Raw genomic sequence first — 18,785 nt, forward strand, 5'->3', positions numbered from 1 at the left:
AACCTTTGAAAGACTTATAAGTTATGCCGTTTTGTAGTATGAGATTATTTGCCCCTAGCAATACATTAATAACAATAAAATATTGCTTCAAATTTATAGAGACACACGGCAAAACAGAATTGATTCAACACTAAAGTTATTATCAGTATTCTATCCACTACTACATTACATAAAAAGATCCTAACCGACATGTTTTCTGCAGCAATTTCCACCATTGTTAAAATACTGCGATATCTATTGCAAATCACGCAAATGCTATTTTAGACCTTAATAAATTAAGTTAAAATTGAGTTTCGTTAGTCTTATTGGGTGAGATGGGAGTTTGCACGATTTTAAAGTGTAAGTATTGAAATAATTTAAATTTAAACGTGTAGGATACGTCTTTATTTGCGGATATTTATGGCGGGACATAAAGTGCGGGACACGGGACGCGGATAAAGGTTCGGCAGAATGCCGTGACAGCACTACGTGGGTACGGCACTAAAAACTGAATTTGGTAGGGAGGGGGTACTTTATCGATATCGATAATACAGTTGTCCACAATGCGTTCTTCTCGGCATTTTGTTGCTCATTATGGGAACGAGGTTTCTCTACTCGAGGTAGATACGTATATAACGACGCTCGATATATGACTGATGACTCGTGATATTAGCCTATATAATTAATAAGAATATATTGTCTACCATATTGTGCGCATTCTCATTGAGATAACCTCGTAAACCCAGGGCCACCCCAGGGCAATTTTTGAGCTTTTGAATTCAGAACTTTTTTTATTCTACAAGTCTTCAAAATTCGATATGAATTTGTACTTTGTACAAGTACACCGGGACTTACGGGGATAAATACCTGCACGATTTTATCGATAATTTTCCCCACACTAGATCCACTCCGGCGCAGCTCATAAAACCTTATGATAAGTGCCATTACCATCACAAAGGAGGCGTGTAATTTTTTGTCAAATAAATACTAATAAAAAATTGATGTTTATTAAATATAATTTTGAATATTCGGCATATGGAGCTTGTCAAAAGGAATCGTTTATTGTTTTTTCTTGATTTAAATTTAAGTGGTTGTTACGTATATAATAATTGGATTTGTCTATGTGATATGAAATATTGTGAAGTTTATATTATGTTGTAATAAAACTTCGATCTTCGATTAATTTTGTGATAAATTTATGCGCATATAAATATCTGTTCTTCTAGGCGAGAACCACTCAATCGTGATACAATCTTAAATTTTTTGCAATATTTAACATTTCTCTGTTTTGTGTAGTTTTTAAAAACACTGAATTACTTTATTTCTAGTTAGATTGCTAAACTAGGTACCTAATTGGGAAACGCACCAAGCGTCCTGGGGACGATGACCCAGTCAACTTTAGGTTTTATCTTGTAATTTTTCTTGTAATTTATCTAGTAAGTTAATAAAAATGTAGTAAACTAACTAATTGTATTTTAATCAACATGTTCAAAGCATCCATAATCTACGTAACAGCTTACAAATGCCTTGACGAAAAACCCGATTTTAATTAGTTTCATTTAACCCTTTAAAAGAGCAAAACAAAGACAACCATTATTACCACCAATTTAATCAAAAACATTATAGTTTTATGAACAATAATAATGTCCAATTAACTCGAAAACTAATAACTTACGCAACATTAACTCCAGCCATATCGACAGCTGTTCGAAAATAGCCCTTATTCGCACGGATTAAGAGCTCTGTCAATCATCTTTCAAGGTTGGCCCACTTAATTCCTGATTATTTGAAACGCTAGCGATTCACAAAGGTTGTCGATCATTTGATAACCAAACTATATTTATAGTACAGACGCCATCAGATATATCGTAGGTGCTCACAAATATCTGATCACGCCTCTATTATCAAGGCGTTAGAGTGCGTGTTCAGATATTTTAGAGCCCCCTAGCCAAGACCCCTGCAATCCTGACAAAAGACCGAAAATCCTGACATGTCAAGGGAAATCCTGACGTATGTCAACCCTAACGACAGGCAGTGGGCTATATTCCACGGGATAGGTATTCTGTACAGTCGCAAAAATATCTGACACGATATTATTTGTAGAGCCATAAGAGTGAGCCACATATTTTTGCGGCCTTCGAAGAGTTGGTAGGTAACATGTTATTGCAGGTGACTTTCCCATCGCGTCTTGATAACGCATTTAAGGATGACTCACGTTAAACCGGGTCGACCGGGCCGTGTCCGGGCCGGAGCTTTCGGCGCTTACTTTTCCTTGACAGATGACAGGTGATCACGTGATGCTTTCCATAGATAATGCAGCGCCGGAACACGGCCCGGTCTAACGTGAGTCATTCTTTATGTCAATTGGATCGTTCGAGCGCTTCAACATGTTTCATTAGTAAATCCATTTTGACGAATTGGTCAAAGATTATAAAGGCATTTCTAATAGAACTTTTGTATCAGATCAAAAATTCTGCTGCTACATTCACAAAAATGTTCACGAGTGTGATTGTACCTATCCACGACTGAATAATGATTAATGATCACAAATGCAAGAGTCCGTGTAAACTAACTTTGCACTGACTTGAACAGAATAAAGTAAGGGAGTGTCATTATTTATTTATTTATTTATTTATGTTAAGGAGAACCAACAGCTACAAACTTTAAATAGATAGTAAGATTAAAAACAGGAAGCCAATTACAGGAACTCACAGGTAGTTACAAATTATATGTATATTTATGATTATATGTATATTTTCATACAAATTTGACATGAATGATTACTTAGCCAAACTTTGTCATTGCAAATGCAGAGTGAGTTTATTGGTCCGACTCTATGTATAGTAGACCCAAACGTACAGTTAAGAACCATTCTTTGTGAATAGATCAGGTGATATAAATTTCGAAGGCACTATACTTTGATTAGTATAACGAGCCAACAGACTGTTTGATGACCGAATTAACATTTATAGAAATTAATCGATTCCGTATATCGATTATAGTATTCGATGAATCGAGCAGTAAATGTCTCGTTAGCTAATGGGAACATATGGCCGAAGCATGGGAAACGTAACTTCAAGTTCCTGTTTATTTTGGATTAGTTTTTATGGAAATTTACGACAGTTGTATAAAATGAGAGTCAGTTTATTAAATAGAGGATTGAGCGGCCTTTGATTTCGTTGATGAAGTCGATTTCAATCAAGGAAAATTACTACGGTTCATTCATAAATTGTTTACTTAAGTACACAGACAAGACATCCTCCAGACTGAGCATAGTAGCGCTACCCCCTCTGCCACAAATATACGGTAGTTTTACTCCATTTTCGAGTCAAAGTGTCTTTGTGTGACGTCCGTGTCTTTGAACGGACCAATGACGGCACGGGACTCGCTCACCTCGTCCCCCGCACCCCAGTATTTTTGGCAGCATCGGTTTCATGAAATAATTGCTCTAAACTCCGTCTAGAGGATTTCTAGTCTATGCTTAAGTATAACATTAAAGGTGGAGCCGATCAATTCGCAATACTTCAGTGAAAATATGTGGCACCAGCTCTGTTATTCTCCATTCACGTGGTAGGGGGTTGTGCACAAATCACGCGAGGTGTTTTCGGCTATTTTTTGAAAAACTATATAAGTATCTTAAGACTAAAAACTACAAAACGTATTATGTAACCCCGCAGCCCCAGGGAGACGGCATTTAAATTGCCGGAACATGACACCCTTCTGCTAAAATTTCTCCTCGGTGAAGGTCCCAAAACGTGCAGTTGAAAAAAAACTAGTAGTAGTTAAATGTTCTAATGCAACAAAGAGTTTCCCTTCATTAGACTACCAATAAAACCGTTTATAACTGCCCATAAACCGTCGGTACGTGCAAAATAAGGATACTAGTGATTAATACGAACATCATGCGGGTGTCGGCACTTTGAAGTATGTCTGCAAGTAGGTATGCAATTTGCAAATAATAAGGAAATGTAGTAGCTTGCATGTGGGCTTGTGGGCTATCCTGTATTAACGGTTATTTATTAGGTTTAGGTTTAAAGCCGCAAATGTCAAAATTGATGTTGCTGACGGATTTTTGACATTTGCGGCAGGAATGCGTCGGCAGCAATGTCGCGCTGCAAAAAGTACTGCTGCTGACATTAATCGAAACGAATCTAACGATGCCTTTATTTTTAAGTGAAAAATAGAAGTTAATCACTACATAGTATAAAACAAAGTCGCTTCCCGCTGTCTGTTTGTCCCAATGTATGCTTAGATCTTTAAAACTAGGCAACGGATTTAGATGCGGTTTTTTTTAATAGATAGAGTGATTCAAGAGGAAGGTTTATGTGTAATTTGTTAACTCGTGCGAAGCCGAGGCAAGTCGCTAGTGAAGAATAATAAGAAAACTAGTGGTTAAAGAAAGGCAGCTGTTATATCTAATTATGAAATAAGATATTAGTTTGGTATAACTCACAGGTGCCTATAATAATCAGCCTATGTGAGTTTAGTTTATAAACTGAATGCAGAAAGAAATGCATAGTTTAACGAGTAAATTAGCGAAAGGTGCAGAGCCTAACCTTCTAACACAGGGTCGGTAAAGTTTAATAAAAGTTTTAATATAAAGTCTGGTTGCATATTATAGACAGTTGAGGTCAGGGTTGCCAAACGTCAGGATTTCCCCTGACATGTCAGGATTCTTGGTCTCTCGTCAGGATTGCGAGGGGCTTGGTAAGTGTCAGGGTTTTTTCAGAAAGCTCAACTAATCATTAGAAGCTTGCCAAAAGTTTGGAGTTAGGCAGAGGACAACAAAGGTTATGCTGTTAAGTTAAAGGACTAGTGGCCCACAAAGATTTTTGGATAAAGGATTAAATGTGGGCTCTTGTACTTTATCGTGATAATCGTAAATTGTGGAAAAATGTATCGTCCAGGAAAAGTCAGGGTATTTTTTTTATATGACAGCTTGAGTTCACCTGCGGACTCAGCACGGTTCCATTTTTATCGACTATCACTATGCCCGTCACTTTCGCACTTACATACTTGTTAGAACGTGACAGGCATGGTGACAAATGATAAAAATGCGACCGTGATACTAGGGCTGGGGCACAGAATAAGTAATAGTATTATTATACAGAACGGACACGCACCGCCCCGCCCCGATTCGGATTACCTCGCCCGCGACAGGCCGCGACATGAATGTGTGCGTAAGTCTCTCTACTGAGATTCCGTCAGGATTCCGTCAGAAACTCAATGACGCGTGTATAGACGTGCCGCGCACACATATAAACGCAAATCATTTTTGATGGATGTATGTGTCCGCCCTGTGGCTGGGGTAAGAGAGTTTATTTATAATTATGGTTCATAATTGTATGGTCATTAAAATAAACTCCCACTAAAGATAGCGAAAGTAGTAAAAATCTTTTGTAATATAGCCACACTTGAAAAAATTACCAATATGTCATATGTTAATCGATTTCAAAAGCGATATTAATATCTAAAACTCTTAATAGGCACACCCCTTATTAGACAACGGTAACTTTAGCTCTACATTACATAAAGTAATCATAATCTCTATACCGGCTGTAAAAAGATAATTTATAATGCAAAGAAATTGCACTTACCCATACCGCTATCCTCTTTACACCCAAACGAACATATCACGCCTCTCTTTCTAATGCATATACGCTGTTTTAAAAGCACTACCTACTGAAGTTTAGTTGCGAGCTAAACTTAACTATTTTACTTTTTAATTTTGAACTATATCTATTAGTATTTTAGGTTGAATTTTGTTTGTATGTTAAGACACAATTGGAACTTAATCGATGGCGGCAACTTTAAGGCATTTATTTTTATATCCAAAGGTAAAGGTGTTATACTAATAAACGTAATCGCGTACTTTCCCATGCTAAATCAAAAGGTCGTATCTTCATACGAATCACATAGTAACATAAGACGTTTTGGTTTTAGGCGGCTGCATTTCACCATGCCACTTGCGCCTTGGCAGTTTACTATCGCTTCCCAAGCGTAGAGCTACTATCGTCCAGTCTAGTCTGATCCCCGTTGATATATATTTGTAAAGGATCTCAAAGCCATTATATACTGGTTTTTAATGTGTTATATGTGATGGGAGTAACTGCGCCTGAGGATGTAACGTAGCCATAGTAATTGTGCAGTAAAGTACAATGTTGCTTGGTGGGATATTTTGCAAGGGGTACTGTGAAGGGACTTCATTAGTATTGCCGGTATATTCGTTAAATTATCGTGGAAAGTATGGTTTAACATCGTGCGGTCATATCATAAGTAGGTACTAAAATCATCATTATTATAATTCCTAGGAGCGGTTACGGTTAGATAGGTAAGTTACATGAAAATGTTTTATTTATTTCACAATTTTCTTCAAAGTATTCAACTATAGGAACAGTTAGGAAAACTATTTAGTTCAGCACCCATGCATATATATTTGTATGCAGGGAAGCTAAGCTAATGGTTTTGCTGACTATACATAATATACAAAGACTGTACCACTACCACCAGTTTGTCACTGACATAAACGTCATCGAGAACGTCATTTACTTTCTATGCATCTCGCTCGTACTCGCATATTAGTGCAAACGAGATGTATAGAAACTATAGAAAGTAAATTACGTTCTCGAAAGCGTTTATGTCAGTTTTGACACTGTCATTGACTTATGGTACGGGTACGGGCTCTACAAAAGATAGTTTTGTCAATCCGTTACAAGTTACAAACATAAACTAAGTCTTATATTTACGCCAACTTTTTTTACGATCATTTTTAAACGTGTTATTATTGTCAGGTAATTTTCGAAGCTTATAAAAGTCACAATTTCATATCTATAAATTTTCCAATGAATGAGATTAATTGTCAAAAGGTCAATTATATAATTATAAAGAACATAAAAACAAACGTATAACGAACCGGCGAACGAACAATTTTACTGTCTCAACGAACCAAATTAAAACTTATAATTTATGCCCATTAGAATCCCTAATAGAAACTATCAACACATCGCAGACCGGTACTTTCAACTTTAAAATCGATGTTCGTCATTCGATTGTGATTAATCGGAAAACACTTTAAACTCGCTCACTACACGAATATATTCTTGTATCGATAAGACTAAGAGACATCGAGACGAAAACACTGGCCGATAATACTAACTCATTCGCAGAAAAAATAAGGAAAATAATAATGCGTTATTGTAAACTAAACCATAGAACTGTCGTATTAAGGTTTAAATTTGTTTAGTGCTATGGATAATAAATGCAAGTAAATTTTTTGGCGATGTTGATTAAAGCATTAGCGGGCACGCGCCGAGAGTCCAAACAAATGTCGTACATTAGAAGAGATTAGATCCATGTCAACTAAGAGGACCAGTCTTAAATCTTAAAACACGTGTCTGTATAATTATGTATATGGAATTAATTAACTGTAATTCTGTAGAAAAATTTGTACATCATCGTGAGCTAAATCTGATTCGTGCCCGCATTTGGTTTCGAAATAAATATGTACCTAGATAAGTCGTATTTTCTCTGTTAGACTAAGAAGAGGAGGAAACGAGACTGTTGTTTTAAACACCCCTATTGTATGGTAGCGTGATTTATAGAAGTTAATTTGGAAAACTGTAAGTAGTATGGTCTATAAAGTTACTTACATTTACTGTAAAAGCAACAAACGTAAAATAGTTACGTCATCACAAACAAAACCAAGACGAAGCTATAGTAACACTTTGTCGCTCAATTTTGCCTAATTAACGTTACATGTAGAAGTCGTATCGTATGCCTTAAGCAGCTGCTGAAATTCGGCACCCATCCTGTTATGCTTTATGACTGCATTGCCTAAGAATCTATCAACATTTTCAGTAATAAAAGCAACAAACGCATAATAGTTCCTTCACCACAAAGCAAAACCAACAGCTTTGATTCGTGGTAGGCTCTCGAGGCGATAGTTAAAGTTGGTCGCTCAATTTCGCCTGATTGCCACGGAAGTCGCGTGCGACGATCGGTCGCAATAGAGCCCGTAACGAGATTCACGTCGAGCTGCGAAGAAATGTCTGTCTTTGGTGGTGTAGTCGAATTGTTAAACAAAGAAGGAGGTACAAGAGCAGACGAAACGTCTGATGGTAAACATTTGCTGTCGCCCGTGGACACCTGGAACACACGAACACGTCGACACTGGAGGGGATGCAAGAACGTTGCTGATACTTATGATTGGAGTACGCTCTTTTTTTTGAAGTTTTGAAGGATGTAAATACTGCGGGCGACAGTTCAATCCACAGTTTGGCTGTGTCAGACTGCCACCGTGTATGTGGGGTAGGAGAAGAATGTACAGTTGAGGAGTGCCAACCATCTAAGTGGTGAAGATGGAAATGTTGTCGCGTAGACTATTTATGCAAAAGTAGCAGAAATAAACTAAAAGGCGTCCTTTTCTCTGGGTTAGAAAGAATTGAAACTAGGGCATGCTCCCGGGAATTCCCGGTTCTCATATTCCCGGGAATTCCCGGGAATTTTATAGAAGCAAAAGAACCGGTACTGAAGACCCGGTACCGGTACTTCCCGGTTCTCATCATATGACTATTTATTCCCATTTCAATAGTAGTAATGTTTTAGTACTTTAGCTCGAGAGTCTCGAGACATTAGGTATATAACATTTAATGATGGTGCTATGAAACGGGGGACCCAAATAACCCGACAAACTAACCTAGTAAAGTAGATATTCGTGCAGGCAGGCGGTGCCGTCATAGTGCTGAGTGCATCGACTATACGCTACGGCCGTGTGGCTCGGCCCAGGCGGAGGCAAAGTGTGCCGGTTAATTTCGTAAAATAGGTTGGAACGCCAATTAAGTGTTTGTTTATAATAAAATAAGTCATTTATTAATTCTTATGCAATTAGTTATATGAAAATAAGTCATTCATAAAGATTGTATGCTAACACAAACAATTTCTTAAAAGTAATCAAAATATGCCTTGAGAACCAGGAAGAACCGGGAATCCCGGTACCGGCCATGCCCAGAACCGGGAAATGAAATTCTTGGTACCGGGACCGGTACTGCATGCCCTAATTGAAACGAATTAAAAACGAAATCGAATGCCTGCGTCAGGTTAGGTTCCCGGGCCAAACTGCCAAATCCGACACAAGAACAGGTGATTCAACGGAGCCACACCGTTCTGTCGCAAAATAGTGTTTAGTTTTAAATAAGTTTATGTTAAATATTATGTACCTGTACTGATAAATTCAAATGATTTTTATTTACTTATAACAAGTATTTCGTAGCTCCGTGACTCTACGTAGGTAGAGGCAGACCAAACCGCAAGTGTCTTAGGCGAGACAATCACCGCTCGATAAAGAAAACTAGCCCAATCTAATTGAGAAGGAAACGGACGGAATTATGAAATTTGATTATTCAATGTTTACACTGGCCAGCGAGATTTGCGGTCGTATTATTTTAAAATGATATATTATTATTATTCAGAGCCCACTGTGTCCCATTACTGGGCATAGGCCTCCCCTCTTCTTTTTCCACTCGTGTCTGTTTAGTGCTATATCTGGCCAGCCACTCAAAAACCGGCCAAGTGCGAGTCGGACTCGCGCACGGAGGGTTCCGCACCATCAATAAAAAATAGAGCAAAACAAGCAAAAAAACGGTCACCCATCCAAGTACTGACCCCGCCCGACGTTGCTTAACTTCGGTCAAAAATCACGTTTGTTGTATGGGAGCCCCACTTAAATCTTTATTTTATTCTGTTTTTAGTATTTGTTGTTATAGCGGCAACAGAAATACATCATCTGTGAAAATTTCAACTGTCTAGCTATCACGGTTCGTGAGATACAGCCTGGTGACAGACGGACGGACGGACGGACGGACAGCGGAGTCTTAGTAATAGGGTCCCGTTTTTACCCTTTGGGTACGGAACCCTAAAAAGGAGCGATAGGATAGAACGAGGAGGGACCAGATGGGATGTCCCTAGTTCCGTGGAGTGTTGGATGCTTGCCGGTTGGTGTGGGATGTCATGTGTGTAGAGTAGACACACTAGTCCACGGAACCCTCGCGAGGGCAGCGGTAGCGGTAGAGGTGGCGCAAGATACAAAAGGTACCAAGGTAGGAATAAGCTTTTTGTCAAAAAAGTACTTTTTGATACAAGGTTTTAAAAATTAATTAAAAATTAAAAAAACACGACTGCAGTTTAAAAGCGAACTGAAAAGCTAAAAATAAATTTAGTTATGTTAGGTACTCAACTTAATGAATGTAAATTAAAATATAACTGTTCAGTCAGGGTCATAAACAGCAAATGCAAAAGTTTAGGCTCATTTAGGATCGTGACTGTACCTGTATATATTTGTATATTTTATTTTGATTGCAGTCGGGGACCTTGATGTATTAAAATTTTCCCATTTAAAAGGTCCCCGATTGCAATAAAAATAAAATATACAGCCTGTACAGTCCCGATCCTAAATGAGCCTAAACTTTTGCATTTGCTGTTTATGACCCTGACTGAACACTTATATTCTAATTTACATTCATTAAGTTGAGTAACTAACATAACTAAATTTATTTTTAGCTAATCTTCAGTTCGCTTTTAAACTGCAGTCGTGTTTTTTTTAATTAATTATTTTTATTTTCATAAAGTCAATACAGGCAAGTGACATTAGGGCCTATTAACAAATTTATTAGTGCTTATTGCCAGTTCATACATTTTCCACTTAACGCAAAAAACGGTTTCCAGGGGCCCGTTCCTCAAAAACTTGTAACTTGTAATACAAGCGGATGTCACTTTTTGACAGCTTTTGTTAGAAAGGGACTTCCACTTGTATTACAAAGTTACAAGCTTTTGAGAAACGGGCCCCTGTTGTTTTCTACGTAAAAATATGATCTATGGTTTTAAAGAAAGGCTGTGAACAATTTTTGTTGTTATGGTGTAAACCTTCTGTGTAAGCTGATACCTCGTGTATTCCCACATGTGTTGCAGCAGCAACAATCAGTGTTCCTTAAAAACAAGGCCAGACTACCGTGCAGGGCGGGGCGGGCGTAATTACGGAATTTAATATGGCCACTCAGCCTCTGTCCGGCCACTCATCGTGCTCATTAACAGTGGACACTTGCTCACAAAAGCGTTAGTTAAAAAAAAACAATGGTCATTAAGAGTCAGATGAACCCGCCGTTGTTACGCTCTAATTATAAAACTATGAGATTTGGCATGAACATTCAAGTAAACATATATTATATCTATGTCTAGTACTACTTTTCTTTGTTAGAAATTGTAATTTTACATACCAGTGAAATATAAATCAAATAAAAACGTTACCCTACACAAAAGGTCAAACAACTTTGTCAGTAGAAAAATGAACGATATTCAAATTTTCTAAGAGTTATCGTACCCTTGGCGTTTGCTTGATTTGACGAACTATGATAAAAAAACAACCATTAAAAAGTAATAAAAATATATCTTTTATGAGTAGTTATATAGAAACCAAAGATCCAAATGTTTATCGACATCTGATCTGAATGAAATAATATTCAACAAAGCAGACGCCTTAAAAATTCATATTCGCGATTTCAGGTTTAGAGACCTAAACCTGAAATCGTAATTTTTTTTATTAATATGTTTTCTTTAGGTAGGTACTTCATGGTGTAATTTTTTAAGTATCACAATAGGTACCTACTTAAAAGTTTGTATCAAAAGTTAACATCCTATATACTTTATGTATTAGCTAATACTATGGCATTAATACATGTACCATTAATTATACAAGCATTTTGTAGGCGAGTGTACTGGCATACTGCGCGAAGTAAATTGAATTAGTGGGCGTGTTCGGGCGGCGGTGACCGTCCGACTGTACATCTGTGCTTACTTATACACGACGTGCATTATGAGATTTACGAGGAAACAAGTTTCCTGCCTACGATTGCAGAAGTTGCCCAAATCTCCATAATAATTGTGTAGCCGACTGTACTTGCATACTGCGCGATGTAAATTGAATAAGTGGGCGTGTTCGGGAGGCTGACTGTACTCATCTGTGCTTACATTAACGTACAAGTATTTTTTTTCCTACTCTTGCAAAAGTTTCCGAAATCTCCTGGTCTTGTGGAATTATTTGTGGCTTTATGCACAATTGCACATGAAACATAAGGACCCTTCTCTGATGGAAAACCACATTTATTCTACTCCAACACTTAAATTGTCAATGACTGACAGCAGTATATTAAAATAATCTGTTAGGTAACAATAACAATACATAACTATATTATTATTTTTTTCAATTTTTATTTAATTTTATTTGTACCAAAAATTACACAGAATTACAGTAAGTACTAATGCACTGTGTAATTCATAAAAATATACCGACTAAAATAATAACAGAGTACCAGATAACAAAGACCAGTATAGGTACAGACTAAAATAGAAGATTCTCTTTTATCTATCAAATAAACAAATCCTACCTCAAATCGTGACATAATCCGACCTAACCCCAATTACAGGGTACCTAATTGTGACCCCAACCAGGCTAATTATGGTAACTACGTCGTAATGAGGTAACAGCCAACACTTGCGGCTTCCAAATCGGGCAAACCTGAGATTTGTGGCTCTATGCTACCTTAGTTGACAGTACTTTTCATAAACAACTTATTCCTATTGTATATTTTCTTTAAAAGGAGACTTGTAGCTTTATACAGAAGGTCTACTTTCAAAAACACTGTCATGGGAATAATACATTTTCAACGTTACTTTTCTGGTAATAACGGTAATACTACGACCTCCGTGTTTGGCACTCACAAAAATTAACTTGTTATCTGTTTTATGCAAAATTGGAAGTTGTTTAATTGGGTCAGAAGGGATACCTCTAGGGATGGGTAACTATAATAGCCGATATTTACCTACTCACGGGTAAATACGAGGAAATTTTAGTTTTTATTTAAAGTACACCAGACTTTGACCCGACATGTTAAATGATACCTATATGAGTTTAAATAAGACTAATTTAAGTTAATTTGTGTACTGTTTAGTAATAATAAGATTTATATTAAAATTAATAAAAAAAGGATGTTATGACGTGAAATTCGATTTTAACACATCAGGTCCATTAGGTACGCAAAACGTGTAAAATTATAACATAATTTTACAGTCGCGATGCGCACGTGCATGACGTGCACTAAAGTATTCAACCGACATAATTATTCTGTTTTGAAATGTTACCTATTATGCAACTACCTACAATACCTACATGATACAACGTGATATTAAATAATGCATAAGTATATCTATTCATAGGTAATTGTGATTCGAAATGCTGGCTTTATTCATTTAAGTATCAATACCAACCTATTTATTCAAGTTGACTTCTTTTTCCTCATTTTATGATAATATTTATAACTGAGACATTAATAATAATAATCATACATGAACGAAGATATTCAAGTTAATCTAATCTATCTTATCTAATACCTTTAAACGAGCAATTCTTGTTTATTTATATTTATATATATATATATATATATATTTCGGGGATCTCGGAAACGGCTCTAAGGATTTCGATAAAATTTGCTATATGGGGGTTTTTGGGGGCGAAAAATCGATCGAGCTAGGTTTTATCTCTGGGAAAACGCGCATTTTCGAGTCTTTTTATGTTTTACCCCAGATATTTTATACTGTATGATCGATCACACTTGGAAGTCTAGTCTACCCTTCTAAGCTAAAATACAGTATCTCAAAAACAAATGAACTTGAAAATAGAACTAACAAGCAGGCAACACAACAGGTTTGCATTCAATTTTGATTTAACCTTTAGCCGCCCAGACGTCAAAACTTGCCAAGACAAATGCTATTTTGATTTGTCAAAATAAAGATTTAAATTAGAATGGAATGGGAGACCTTTTTATAGGTCTTTGGGCGGCTAGAGGACAAATACTGCTTTTTAACAAGCTTTTATTAGGTTGACCTGTATGTAACTAACTATGTAATGGAATCTTGCAAGTTTTTGATCCACTTCTCGGTTTCCGATTGAGCTGAAATTTTGCATACACATGTAAGTCGGGTGACAATGCAATATTATGGTACCATCGAGCTGATCTGATGATGGAGACAGGAGGTGGCCATAGGAACTCTGTGATGAAACAACGCAACCTAATTGTGTTAGGGCTTTTTAGAATTGTCTCGATGAGTATTAGTTGTCTGTCGTAAGAAAAGTACAGTTAGCGATAAAAGCTTGTACCAAAAATGAAATTTTTTCCAAAAACTTTTTTGCTTAGCAGGGCAGTGTTGTACTATACTTGGGTGGTTTTACGGTACTTCTAATCAATCTAATAATGATCTTTTTCAGTTTAGGAAGAAGGATTATTTACAACCTGACCTCAAATTTCAACGACTGTCCAACATGGCTTGGTGTTTGGCGCCACGGCGGTAGAAACAAAGGCGGGCGCAGATGATTGCGCGCCGGTGACTTGCGTTTGCGCATGAAAGGAGGGGCAGGGTCCGCAGGGTTCCGCAGAATGGAACTAATGAGGGATAATGTTGGTGGCATGCGTGGAAAAGGGGTTTTACCCGAAGATAATGTTTTTGTGTTAAAATGGTAAATGTATTCAAATGTCCATGTGGCTTGTATTAACTGTCTTCATCGCTATACAGAGAGGGCACGCTTGTAGCGTAAAAGGGAACTTTGAAATTGGCATGGCGCAGAACGGTATTTATGTAGGTTAGTCTTAGATTAGTTTTATGAATGTCATATTTTTGTCGTACCTATGTTTGTTATTTTCATTCTTATTAAATAAATGGAATCTAAAATCATATGTTTGTCAGGAAAAATAATTATATAAATCTATAGTTTAAGTATTGAATACTTTTATAAGTACTGTCATTGCTCTAATCATCATAGTTACGACGTTATCCCTTTGATCCCTGCGAACTTCGTTCCGCCCCAGTCAATTCATATCTATTTTCGAAAACCGCATCACCCCTACAGTATCACCTAGTAAACGATACTAATCCATGACGATTTTTACGAAAAAGTGCAAACGTGTAAGGTGTAAGCCATCTTGGATTTAAAAATGCGTTCCCCCGAGTGTGCTTTGCGCTTTACACAGCGCATAACCCTGCTGGAAAGCTCGAAAGGATGGTTCAGCGTGAAACCTCACATTTCCCGCGCAACCCCAAACTTTGTAATACTTATTGCGTCGGTGTATCGCTTACAAAGTATGTACCTACTAATCTATTTACCGATTCAATAGTCGGGCCCTCTGTCGGCGGTAAACAAACACAACGGTAGTTGACCGAGGCACCGCCTTTGTTGCCTCTAAATAAAATAATGAACTGTATATTTAAACGATGACCACGCATATTTCGAACAATTACTCTCTTATTATTAAGATTTAGAACCATAACTGTAAAGTAATAAAACAAGCGATCGTCAACTTTCTGTCACGGTAATAATGAACATGGGGAGTGTTAAAACTTCGTGGTTTTGGTATAAGTGGATATTAAAAAGAAGCTATGATAGTTCTGAAATTTTATTGAAAACTGATGCGGCGGCGTGCTTGGGTAATTGAGGTTCATCAGTGGCAAAAAATGATGTTATGGAATTTTAATAGAATAAGGCAGGAAGGAAAATATCGTGAGGAAACCTGCATTCATCTGCGAAGAAATTCAAAGCTGTATGTGCCCAATCCGCATTGGGCCAGCTTATAGATAAATATTCGTTTTGTACGCACGCTACCTTACCTACGTCGTTTTTACACAACTGCCCAAAACAAGGAGAAAGCCCATATTTAATTGCATTTATTCCGGTGAACCTTACTAAAATATGTTATGAAACTAAAATTAACTGAATCATCTTCCTCGCGTTGTTCCGGCACTTTGCCACGGCTCATGGGAGCCTGGGGTCAGCTTGGCAATTAATCCCAGTAATTGGCGTGGGCACTAGTTTTTACGAAAGCGACTGCCACCTGACCTTCCAACCCAGAGGGGAAACTAGGCCTTATTGGGATTAGTTCGGGTTTCCTCACGATGTTTTCCTTCACCAAAAAGCGACTGGTAAATAACAAATGATATTTCGTACATAAGTTCCGAAAAACTCATTGGTACGAGCCAGGGTCCGAACTCCGAATCCGCGACCTGCGGATTGCGTCGCAACTCGCACGCTCTTACCGCTAGGCCACCAGCGCTTTTAAACTAAAATTAACTGAATGTTATATTGTATTATAAAAGGAAAAACCACAAGTTAGTTTATTAATTATCGGTTAACTATTTCGAAAAATACATAGTAGAGTACCTAAACACCTCTGACGACCATAGCCTGAAAACCTGCAAATTAAACTCAAAAGTTTTTCCCTAGATTAATAATTGACCCTGTGAGTCCAAAACAAACTGCTCCGGGACCTCGGCCATAAATTCAGGGGTCCTTTGTAATGAGCTGATTACCATACAAATAGGATCAGAGGGCCTACCGCGAACCACGTTCGAAGTGTTGCCTCTCTATCGCACTTGTAAATTCGTACGTAAGTGTGACAGAAAGACAACACGTCGAAGGTGGTTCGCGGTAGGCCCTCAGGCCGGTGATTGGGCGCGGCGCCCCGCTGGGGCACTTTGAACGAGCCGCCGTTTCGCGGGTTCGGGTTTTGAAATGTGAATGAGTCCGTAAAGGTTTTGTTTGAATTTTGAGATAATTGTCTTAAAATGTACGTGAATATAGTAATGGCCAAATTTAGAGGAACGCAAAAAAAAAGGTTAAAATTATTGGATAGAACCCGGCACCCTAAAGCACCTAATTTAAAAGTTTAATTAAACTTTTTTTTGCGTTCCTCTAAATTTGTCCATGAGAGTACATAATATATACACATATACATACGAGTATACGTATTATGTAGTGAAAGATGAAAATCCAACTCGACAAAACTAAACTTATTTAGTCATTTATTGCTGTCGGTCGTATATGCACATAAGGTGAATAATTCCATTTTTAATAAATACATTTCTTCTGCGATAACACCATGAAATAGGAAGAGAGGAAAATAATCTAGAAAGATTCCATTAATTATAAAATCCAAACATCCATAATTTTATAATTATGGAATAATATTATCCCACGAGACATGCACCCATACATATTGCGCTTGCGTCGGCGTCCATTGAGATAAAACTGCATTCTGCACTTACTCAAATAGACTTGACTATTTCAACAGCGACGCTAGTTAGCTTAGGGTTGTCGCGTTGACGGGCATAACTATTATATGTACTTACCTATGTGCGCCAACTATGTATCAGTAAGAAATGTGAAGAATGTGCGATGTGTGATGTGTTGAGAGTCAGAGTATTGTACGCCAAATTCTGGCTGATTGTGATGTAACCACATACTAACCCTACCACCATTTATAACCACTCACATTCAAACATTTGAAGTAAGAATACCATTAATATATTCACTGCCAAGAACACGATAGTTGTGTTCATTTTGTATTGGAAATGGGGCGCTTAGCACTGAAAGTAGAAGGAGACAAAAGATATGACTTGCAGCGCGCAACTCCCTAGGGATGAAAAGTCAATAGCGCGGCTTTTTACATTTTATCTTAGTTACTCCTGAATAACTGAAAATACCTGTAGGTACTTTTGTATATATAAATTTTGCTAGTGAGATCCCTCTAGCTATAGCTAAATCACTAGTTAATAAATAATAAAGTTATACTGCTACTAGCTGTTGCCCGCGACTTCGTACGCGTGGATTTGTATATTGGTGGTTATTCTACATTAGCTTAGAACATTATGCAGCAAAATATTGCAGTAGGACGGTTAATCATTTGTCAATTATTAATATTATACAACGCATGAGACTTGTCTTTCACAACCTACGAAGTTTCTAGCCCCTAACTAAATAAAATTGTTCTCGACATAATCCCTCTCAACCCCCTTAGAAGATTTTCATGTCCTCTATTCAATAAAACCTACTACCTAACTACCTATTTACGAAGTTTGAAGTAAATAAAATTTGAACTTTTTAACCATTTTAGGGGATGAATTTTTAAAACGCTGAAATGGCTTTTCTTGTATTCTAATAATATGCCTCTGTACAAAGATTCAAGCCCCGTTCTCACAAAAATGTTTGAACTCCATACAAACCACCACCTTGAGATATAAATTTTCAAAAACGCTGAAATTATTTTTTTTCCGTTTTAAAATAATACCTTTTTATGAATTTTCAAGTTCCTAGCTTAAAATAAAATTTGAACCCCGTACAAACTTTCAACCCCTTTTTAAACCTGTTAGGGGATGAATTTTACAAAACGCTGAAATTACTTGTATTGTCTTCTAATAATATCCCCAAATACAAAGATTCAAGTCCCGCGCTCGAAAAAATGTTTGATATCCATACAAACTTTCAACCCTTTTTTCACCACCTTAGGGGATGAATTTTCAAAAACGCTGAAATTAGTTTTCTTGTATTTAAATTTAATATCTATTTGCAAAGTTTCAAGTTCCTAGCTTAAAATGAAATTTGCACCCCAAGACGAACTTTCATCCCCTTTTAACCTCCTTAGGGGTTGAATTTCCAAAAAAACGTCGCAATTACTTTATTTTGTGATCGGCTATTATGCCTTTCTAAGAAGTTTCAAAGCATTTGTAATGGATTCAAACTTTCAACCCCTTTTTAACCCTGTTAGGGGATGAATTTTACAAAACGCTGAAATTACTTTTCCTGTCTTTTAATAATATCCCCAAATACAAAGATTCAAGTCCCGCGCTCGAAAAAATGTTTGATATCCATACAAACTTTCAACCCCTTTTTCACCACCTTACGGGATGAATTTTCAAAAACGCTGAAATTAGTT

The sequence above is a fragment of the Cydia amplana genome, chromosome 5 (genome assembly GCF_948474715.1).
Source record: "Cydia amplana chromosome 5, ilCydAmpl1.1, whole genome shotgun sequence".
Classification (NCBI taxonomy): domain Eukaryota; kingdom Metazoa; phylum Arthropoda; class Insecta; order Lepidoptera; family Tortricidae; genus Cydia; species Cydia amplana.